Consider the following 10,047-nt stretch of genomic DNA (forward strand, 5'->3'; position numbering starts at 1 on the left):
CAGTGCTCTGCACACAGTAAGTGCTCAATAAATAGGTTTGAATGAATGAATGAATGAACCTAATCAACTATATATAAACACAATATGAGATTACTGGATAATTAACCAAAACTTTTGAAGGGCCCTGGGGAGAAAGTACGGAACTCAAGACAAGAATATATAATGAAGAGATAAAAAACAACTATGTAATGGAAAAATCAAACATTTTCAAGGTAATTTCATAAATAGGAAGACCCCAGAGAAAATCCAAGTTTATAAAGCAGTTTAGGATTAGAGTTTACTTAGAAGCACAACACGGATTCTGTAAATCTAGTTCTCACTTTTATATTTTCCAAGTACTTGGTACAGTGCATTGCACCCAGTGGGTGTATAAAAAAGACTACTCATTCATTCATTCATTTATTCAATTGTATGTATTAAGAGCTTACTGTGTGCAGAGTACTGTACTAAGGACTTAGGAAAGAATATAATAATAAACAGTGACAATCCCTGTCCACAACAAGCTCACAGTCTAGATGGTGGGAGACAAACATCAATATAAATAATAAATAAAATTACAGATATAAACATAACTGCTGGGAAGTTCTCTTGGAGAAGATGTGTCTTTAGCAAGGTTTTAAAGTGGGGAAGAGTGATTGTCTGCCAGGTTTGAGGAGGGATGTGTTTCAGGCCAGAGACATGGGCCAGGGGTCAGAAGCAAGACAGGAGAGATCAAGGCACAGTGAGAGGTTAGCACCAGAGGAGCAAGTACTCGACTATTACTGCTACTACTATTCCTATTCATTCATTCAATCATATTAATTGAACGTGTATTGTATGCAGAACACTGTACTCAGCAGTTGGATGAGTACAATAGAACAATAATCAGTTATTTTTTCTGCCCACAACGAGCTTACAATCTAGAGTGGAGGTGACAGACATCTATACAAATAAATTAAATTACAGATATGTACATAAATATAGTGGGGCTCGGAGGTGGGGAAAGCAAAGGGGGCAAGTCAGGGTGACATAGAAAGGAGTGGGATGAGGAAAAGTGGGACATAGCCTGGGAAGGCGTCTTGGAGGAGACGGGTCTTCAGTAAGGCTTTGAAGTGTGGGGAGAGTAATTGTCTGTTGGATTTGAGGAGGGATGTATTCCAGGCCAGAGGCAGGATGTGGGCTAGGGGTCGGCAGCAAGACAGGAGAGATCGAGGCACAGTGAGAAAGTTAGCACTAGAAGAGCGAAACGTGTGGGCTGGGGGAGAGGAGAGAAGCTAGGTGAGATAGTAAGGGGCAAGGTGGTGGAGTGCTTTAAATAATAATAATAATAATGGTATTTGTTAAGTGCTTACTATGTACCAAGCACTGTTCTAAGCGCTGGGGTAGATACAAGGTTAACAGGTTGTCCCACTTGGGGCTCACAGTCTTAATCTCATTTTAATTACTTAATTAATTATGGTATTTGTTAAGTGCTTACTATGTGCAAAGCACTGTTCTAAGTGCTGGGGGGATACAAAGTGATCAAGCTGTCCCACGTGGGGCTCACAGTCTTAATCCCCATTTTACAGAGGAGGGAACTGAGGCCCAGAGAAGTGAAGTGACTTGCCCAAAGTCACACAGCTGACAATTGGTGGAGCCAGGATTTGAACCCCTGACCTCTGACTCCAAAGCCTGGGCTCTTCCCACTCAGCCACGCTGCTTCTCTCCTGCTTCATTTTACAGATGAGGGAACTGAGGCCCAGAGAAGTTAAGTGACTTGCCCAAAGTCACACAGCTGAGAAGTGGAGGAGTCGGAATTCAAACTCATGACCTCTGACTCCCAAGCCCATGCTCTTGCCCTTAAGCCACACTGCTTCTCTTTAAAGCCAATAGCGAGTAGTTTTTGTTTGATACAGAGGTGAATGGGAGAAGCAGCGTGGCTCAGTGGAAAGAGCACAGGCTTTGGAGTCAGAGGTCATGGGTTCAGATCCCAGGTCCACCACTTGTCAACTGTGTGACTTTGGGCAAGTCACTTCACTTCTCTGGGCTTCAGTTACCTCATCTGTAAAATGGGGATGAAGACTGTGAGCCCCCCTTGGGACAACCTGATCACCTTGTAACTTCCCTAGCGCTTAGAACAGTGTCTTGCACATAGTAAGCGCTTAATAAATGTTATAAAAAAAAATGGGAAACCACTGGAGTTTTTTTGAGGAGTGGGGTGACTTGTCCTGAAACATTTTGTAGAAAAATGATCTGGGTAGCAAAGTGAAGTATGGACTGCAGTGGGGAGATACAGGAGGCTGGGAGGTCAGTCAGGAGGCTGATTCAGGCGGGGTAGGATGAGTGATTGTATTAACGTAGCAGCAGTATGGATGGAGAGGAAAGGGCTGATTTTAGCGATGTTGTGAAGGTGGTACCAACAGAATTTAGTTATGGATTGAATATGTGGCCTGATAATGGAGTGGAGTCAGGGATAACACCAAGGTTACGGGCTTCTGAGACAGGAAGGCTGGTGGTGCCATTTACAGTGATGGGAAAGTCAGGGGGGAATAAGGAGCTCTGTTCTGGACATGATAAGTCTTACTCATGTTAAGTATTACCACTATTATTATTATTATTATTATTATTATTATTATTATCATTACTACTACTACTACTACTACTACTACTAATAGTAGTACTACTACTATTTCCTTGAAGGGATATTCAGATTCAGATCCAGATTTTCAAAAAGTCTTTGGAAAGAAAACTGGCTAAGGGGTACTTTAAAATAAGCATAAAAGTTACTTTTTTAAACCATCAATTAATATTATCCAAATAAGGATCTTTGCTTATGATATGTTTAAGTATTATGTTTTCATTTCTGAGACACCACTTATAGATATTTGAGCAGATTTAGATAAAATATATGATTTAAACATAGTCTACTATAGTTTCATCAGTGACATAGTATATAAGATATGTCATTTGCCTCTTCTGTAATCTTGGGCAAATCATTCAACCTCCCTGCCTTATTTGTAAAAATAGGGATAGGATGACCTGTTCTCTTCACCTGTTCTCTTAAAGCCATGTGGAACAGGAATCTGATCACCTACCACAGTGCTTAGTACTGAGGTTGACAAATAGAAAGAACTTAAAAAATATTGTTATCAGTAGTAATAGTAATTAATAATAATAATAATCATGATGGCATTTGTTAAGTGCTTACTACATGCAAATCACTGTTCTAAGCCCTGGGGGAGATACAACATGATCAGGTTGTCTCATAAGCACTTAGTACAGTGCTCTGCACACAGTAAGCACTCAATAAATACGATTGAATGAATGTGGGGATCACAGTTTTAATCCCCATTTTACAGATGAGGTAACTGAGGCCCAGAGAAGTTAAGTGACTTGCCCAAAGTCATACAGCTGACAAGTGGCGGAGCCAGGATTAGGACCCATGACCCCTGAATGTCGCAGGAATGTCCCCGGATCCAGCCGATTCCCAGGCTCCACTCATTTAAGGAGGGGGGGGGATCGGGAAGAGTTGCGAGGGCGTCCTCTGCTGAACGAGCTCCCGTGCTTCAGGAGAGTCCCCGACCTCAGCCAATCCACAAGCCCCAGTTTATTGGGGGGAAAAGGAGGAGCTTTGAGGGCGCTCCCTGCTAGCCGACCTCACGAGCTGCAGGAGTATCCCCGATCCCAGCCAATGCCCAAGTACCAGTTGATTAATTTTACTTGTACATATCTATTCTATTTATTTTATTTTGTTAATATGTTTTGTTTTGTTCTCTGTCTCCCCCTTCTAGACTGTGAGCCCACTGTTGGGTAGGGACCGTCTCTATATGTTGACAACTTGTAATTCCCAAGCGCTTAGTACAGTGCTCTGCACACAGTAAGTGCTCAATAAATACTATTGATTGATTGATTGATTGACTCCCAAGCCCATGCTCTTTCCACTAAGCCATGCTGCTTCTGACACATTCATGCATGCATTGTAGGATCAACATAGCTTTATACAGTGTTTTCAAATAAGAATAGTTCATTGTTGTGCTAATGGTTTCTTCTATGTCCGACCTTTCTCTTTTTGAACTCTGATTATTTGCATACTTTTCTTCATTAAGCCTTTGATCTAGATGAGAAACAGTTTTCCTGAGGACTTTCCAGGAGGCTGTTCTTTCTATAGGCTTCACCATATCTCTGCATGGTTGAGTGTGACATTTATGAAAATTATTTTGAAAGGGACATGATTTATGATCATTAAGACAATTTCTAAAATCTCTCAAAGTTGAATTGGAATTTAAATGGTGTGAAATGTGTACTAAATTTATTTTTTTTAACATCTTGACTGCTTACTGACATTTTTCAAGGTCAAGATATTAAAATTTGAAACAGAGCAGATTACATTTTTCTGAAAGGCATCAATACATACACTGAATTTATTTTGTCCTTAAGGTAATAATAACAATAATAACAACAATAAGAATGATAATAAAAACATCTGTGAAGCCCTTTCTATGTGTCATGCACTGTACTAAGCACTGGGGTAGAAGCAACGTGACAGTGGAAAGAGCAAGGGTTTGGGAGTTAGAGGTCATGGGTTCTAATCCCAGCTCCACCACATCAGCTGTGTGACTTTGGGCAAGTCACTTAACTTCTCTGGGCCTCAGTTACCTCATCTGTAAAATGGGGATTAAGACTGTGAGCCCCACATGGGACAACCTAATTACCTTGTATCTATTCCAGTGCTTAGAACAGTGCTTGGCATATAGTAATCACTTAACAAATACCATCATTTATATTATTTATATTTATATTATATGTATATGTATATTTATATTACACATTATAATCAAGTCGGACACAGTTCTTGTCCCACATGGATCTCATAGTGGGAGGGCGAACGTGCATTTCATCCCCATTTTACACATGAGAAAACAGACACAGAGATGTTAAATCACTCGGCCAAGATCACACAACAGGCCAGTGGCAGAGCTGGAATTAGAACCCAGATCCCCTAATTCCCAGTTCTATGCTTTTTCCATTGAGCCATGCTGTTTAGATTCGTATTTTTTTCATGTCAGTCCCCTGCACTGACAAAATGCAATTAATAATAAACATCTGTCACGATTCATTCCAGGATGAGGCTAAAAATTGTTTCTAGATGCATGCAAAAGCTTCAAGACCCAATCCAAATCTATACAATTGGCAAATTATTTTGCCTACTCTTGTTTGCATTATTAAATTAAAATCTTACTATTCTCTGTCAGGAATTTTAGGGTTTCCTTGGCCAAGTCTCATGATAGAGTTGAATAAAATTGATTTTAATAGGCAAATAAATATAGCAGAGTAATCTGAAAATTAGTTTTCCATTTTTGCCAGTTGACCTGATCATATTTTCCATCCAGGTAAGTGGTTCTTGATTTAAATGAGCATCCATTTTTAATGCATTTAGCATGAATGACTATCTAATGGCCTCAAAAAGATTATTTTTCAACTAATCCCATGAATATGGAACATGGCTGCTTCATAGATATTTACTGCGCATCATTTAACCAAGATTAATACAGAGTATTCATTTTTCCTAGATACTTAAAGGAAATAAAGTATCTATTACTATCTATAGCCTAGTGGAAAAAGCTTGGGCTTGAGTTAGCCAGAGAATGTGGGTTCTAATCCTGACTCCACCACTTGTCTGCTGTGTGACCTTGGGTAAGTCACTTAACTTCTCTGTGCTTCAGTTACCTCATTTGTAAAATAAGGATTAAGACTGAGCCCCATGTGGGACAACCTGATTATCTCGTATCTACTCCAGCACACAGAATAGTGCTTGGGGTACTGCAAGTGTTACCATGGTAAACACTTAACAAATACTATTATTATTATTATGTTATTGACGCCTGTCTACTTTTTTTTATTGTCTGTCTCCCCCTTCTAGACTGTGAGCACATTGTTGGGTAGGGATTGTCTTTATCTGTTTCCAATTTGTACTTTTCAAGCACTCAGTACAGTGCTCTGCACACAGTAAGCACTCAATATGATTGACTGTATTATTATTATTATTTCTGCGAGGGTTTAACTTTGAACTCAGATGAAATGAAACATAAATGTACCATTACTTATAGATTGTTTTCAGTAGAACCAGAACCTCTTTTTTTTTTCCTTTTTCAAGTCTTTCGTGGTTGATTCCAAAGTAGTTGAGCAATGATCTAACTAGCAATGGAGAACAATTGGGAACTAGTGTGGCCTACTACAAAGTGTATGGGCCTGGTTGTTGCAGACCTGAGATCTGATCCCTAGGCTATGCGCCACTTGTTTACTGTGTCACCTTAGTCAAGTCACTTAGGTTCTATCATCTTTAAAATGGCTATTCAATACCTGTACTCTCTCCTACTTAGACTGTGAGCCTCAAGTGGGGCAGAGATTCTCTGATCTGATGATCTTGTAGCTACCCTAGATCTTAGTACGGTGCTCAACACATAGTAAATGCTTAACAAACATCACAATTATTAGCCATCATACAACTCAATAATTACCACAATATGAGCTTTTGTCTTCCCTCATGAGGATAGATATGATGGCAGAAGTTTTGAATTCTTGTAGCAGTTCACCAGTGGTCTACATGTTGATGAAGAGTTTGTCCAAATGTTTAAGCAGGGTGAACCCTCCATGTTTACAGATTGCAGAAATTATCCATTGGTGATTTTCCCTGTGCTTTTCTCTTCCATGGCTCTAACTTGGTACAAGCACCATGTCTTCACCTACCCTGAGGTTTTGTATGCTTCATGTTGAGGAGGATATTAATATAGACATGCTTTCGCCATCTTTTTTTAAGGATTCTCCCCAGGTCTGTTATGAGATTGGAGCCATGTTTTTCTCTTCAGGGATATTACAATGGTATGGACAAGACCATACAATTTATTTTAAAGAAGTGTAGAAGTAAATGCAATGCCCTCATTTCTTCCATGTTGGGTGTTTTCATTTTCCATTTTACATAGGATGCTCTTAGGACATTAGAGAACATTTTTATGACATGTATTGATCTGGATGAAGAACAACTTAATTTCAGAAGAAACAAGTTGGGCATGTGTGAGCCATTTAGGAAATGACATTAAACTCAAATTCAGAACAAACCGCTGGGCATGTGTGACCTATTTAGGAAATTCATTCATTCTTTCAATTGTATATATTGAGTGCTTACTGTGTGCAGAGCACTGTACTAACCACTTGAAATGGCAAACCATGAAAAACATTCATAGAATAGTTAGACTGAAAATGATGCTTTCTGTCTTTTGAGCAACTCACTATACAACCAAAAGTTAAAGCTTGCTGATGTCTACATTCCTGAAATACTTTTTAAATCTACTATCTCTTGAACTCCCGGAGCTCGATTTCTTTCAATTGGCCTCCAATAGTGTAAAACAAACTAGTCTTCCAGTTGATTCTCTATTTAATTTCTTAAATTAAAAACAAGGACCCCACTCTAAGAGTGTTTTGCCTAACCAATTTATTATTTTAAAAAATCCATACAGATCTTCAAAGAATCTATAAAGTCTAGCATTTAACTAAATGTTTCTTAAGTAGGTCCAATTATTTACAGCCTCAAAGGGATAAGCTTTGACTTTCATAAACTGTAAAAGAAAAACCAAACAGATATGAATTCATTGAAGTGTGAATGTAATGTTAGCAAAAAGCATAAATATTCATGTTCATGCCTAGTGAAGCATGAAAAGTCTAGCAAGGTTTAACCTCAATATTTTAGTAAAACCTTACTAATAATCATCCAGTTCTTTAAAACATTTCATTGCTCTATCAAAATAGCATTCAGTAAGATAAAGAATCATTGTCTAAGGAATTTGTATTAGCCTTTCATTCAGAAAGAGACAAAAGAAGTTGAAAATGGATTAGAAAATGGATCAACTGTAAAAAGAACACATATAATAAACAATAAATGAATGGATTAGAATATCAATGAAACAAACAACAGCTAAATATATTTAAATAAACTAGCAACAATGACTTCAAATATTATTTTGGATTTCTAGCCTCTGGTTGTGTTCAAATCAACATACTTTCATTTATCCCAAACTTAGTCCTTCTAGGAGGCAGCCTCAAATTTTTGCGAAATTATGGCTTTTTTAAGGACCTGGAAATGATGTTTCAGGCAGGAAGAATAAACTTTACAATGAGGCCTAGGGGAGGCATACAAATTCAGGTGAAAAAATGAGGCAGAATGAAGGGCAAATAAGAGAATAAGGGCTTAGTCAGCAAAGGACTCGGAGGAGAAGCGATTTTAATAAGGCTTTTCAATGCATTGTATATGAAGATAGAGGACATTTCAGGCCAGAGGGAGACTCTGGGCAAGGATCAATAATAAGAAGGGCAAGATCTAGTTACAGTGAGTAAATTGGTGTTAAAGGAGCTAAGTGTGCTGACTGGGTTGTAGTAGCAAATCAGTCAGATAAGGTAGTGAGCTTACTACTTTAAGAGTACCTTGAGAGTATTTTAAAGTAGTACTTTAAAACAGCAAAGAAGCTGCTTGAGAAGCAGTGTGGCTTAGCGGAAAGATCCCGGGCTTGGGAGTCAGTGGTTGTGGGTTCTAATCCCAGCTCTGCCACTTGTCAGATGTATGACCTTGGTCAAGTCACTTAACTTCTCTATGCCTCAGTTACCTCATCTGTAAAATGGGAATGAAGACTGTGAGCCCCACGTGGGACAACCTTATTACCTTGTGTCTACCCCAGCACTTAGAACAGTGCTTGGCACATAGTAAACACTTAAATACCAACACTATTATTATTATTATTTAAAGCCGACGGTAAGGAGTTTCTGTTTGAAATGTGGAGTAGATGAGCAACCACTAGAGGTTCTTGCGGAATGGAAAGAAATGGACTGAATGTTTCTTCAGAAAACTGTGCCTGAAGTGGTGTGGTGCTAGTACTGCTGTTGTCATTTTCTTTCCCTCAGCCACTCTGATCCTGTCCGGGGAAGCCAATTAGAAGAAGTCTCAACAGGCAGATTGAAAATACGTTCACTAATCAGATTCTTTCTGAAAGATTATATCAGAGGAAACGACCCATAAATGTCCCGTAAAGTAAGCCTTCTAATTGATGGAAAGCAATCAAAGAAGGTCATCCAGAAACTCTAATGTCTTGCGGTGAGTCATAGTTTTGTGAGGAACAAATTTCTTGTATACTGACATCTACTGTTGGCATTTATGTCTTCAATTAGGTATCTACTCCATTGATCATTAATTCATTTAGTAATATTTTGGTTATTTTGATTATTTTCAGTTATATTTCTGTCCCATTGTATGTTCTCGTGTCTCTCCCCACTTCAATCCATACTTCATGCTGCTGCCCGGATTGTCTTTGTCCAGAAACGCTCTGGGCATGTTACTCCCCTCCTCAAAAATCTCCAGTGGCTACCAATCAACCTGTGCATCAGGCAGAAACTCCTCACCCTGGGCTTCAAGGCTGTCCATCACCTCGCCCCCTCCTACCTCACCTCCCTTCTCTCCTTCTACAGCCCAGCCTGCACCCTCCGCTCCTCTTCCGCTAATCTCCTCACCGTGCCTCGTTCTTGCCTGTCCCGCCATCGACCCCTGGCCCACATAATCCCCAGGGCCTGGGATGCCCTCCCTCTGCCCATCCGCCAAGCTAGCTCTCTTCCTCCCTTCAAGGCCCCACTGAGAGTTCACCTCCTCCAGAAGGCCTTCCCAGGCTGAGCCCTTTCCTTCCTCTCCCTCTCGTCCCCCTCTCCATCCCATCTTACCTCCTTCCCTTCCCCACAGCACCTGTATATATGTGTGTGTATATATATATATATATATATATATATATTTGTACATATTTATTACTCTATCTTACTTGTACATATCTATTCTATTTATTTTATTTTGTTAGTATGTTTGGTTCTGTTTTCTGTCTCCCACTTTTAGACTGTGTGCCCACTGTTGGGTAGGGACTGTCTCTATATGTTGTCAACTTGTACTTCCCAAGCACTTAGTAAAGTGCTCTGCACACAGTAAGCGCTCAATACGATTGATTGATTCAATCTGGATTTATCTGTCTCTCTGGATAGATTTTATATTCCAAAGACAGGAAA

This window comes from Tachyglossus aculeatus, chromosome 2 (assembly GCF_015852505.1).
Source record: "Tachyglossus aculeatus isolate mTacAcu1 chromosome 2, mTacAcu1.pri, whole genome shotgun sequence".
Taxonomy (NCBI): Eukaryota; Metazoa; Chordata; class Mammalia; order Monotremata; family Tachyglossidae; genus Tachyglossus; species Tachyglossus aculeatus.